This window comes from Propithecus coquereli, unplaced genomic scaffold (genome assembly GCF_000956105.1).
Source record: "Propithecus coquereli isolate 6110/MARCELLA unplaced genomic scaffold, Pcoq_1.0 Scaffold95, whole genome shotgun sequence".
Lineage (NCBI taxonomy): Eukaryota > Metazoa > Chordata > Mammalia > Primates > Indriidae > Propithecus > Propithecus coquereli.
Genome location: NW_012155840.1, coordinates 421,867 through 422,374, shown reverse-complemented (window position 1 = coordinate 422,374; position 508 = coordinate 421,867). Strand labels below are relative to the sequence as shown.

The following is a 508-nucleotide window of genomic DNA, read 5'->3' as shown; positions in this document are numbered from 1 at the left end:
TTTAGGGACAGATACGCAGGTAACAGAAGCTTGACCTATGGCAGGCATTCAGATCACTGGAGAAAGGATACTAGGACGACAAGTTAGGCATGGCTGGACATTCTCTGACTGTGTTCACTTTGGGAGAGCTGGAAAGCAGGTAGTTGGCACACATCAATACAATATCTTCCTTTTCTAAAAGGTATCCCTGATATCACCTTTTAGTTTTTAACTTTCTGACTGAATAAGCATAAAGAATTGTTTTTTTCTTTTTTTTTCCTCCTAGGATATTTCCAGCTCTTTTTGCATATTTTTCAGATTTTCTTGGGAAATATTTTCTGTGAAATTCCAACACAAGACACATGACTACTAAGCGGTGCTAAGAAAACTAAGAGGATTAGTTTATACACCTAGACATTTCCAAAATAAGGAACTTAGCAATGCACTGACCAAATTGCTCAAGAAAAGGAATTTAAAAATGTGTATGCAGTTTGTTTCCTCTGAAGCACCTTACAGATTGCCTTGAATA

The 508-nt window shown here is 37.0% G+C and overlaps 1 protein-coding gene across 1 annotated transcript in view; it reads right to left on the bottom strand.

Annotated features, from left to right (window-relative positions):
* The window catches only part of TYRP1 (tyrosinase-related protein 1), a 15,105-nt gene that overhangs the window by 11,475 nt on the left and 3,122 nt on the right, over positions 1–508 (bottom strand). The window lies entirely within an intron of this gene.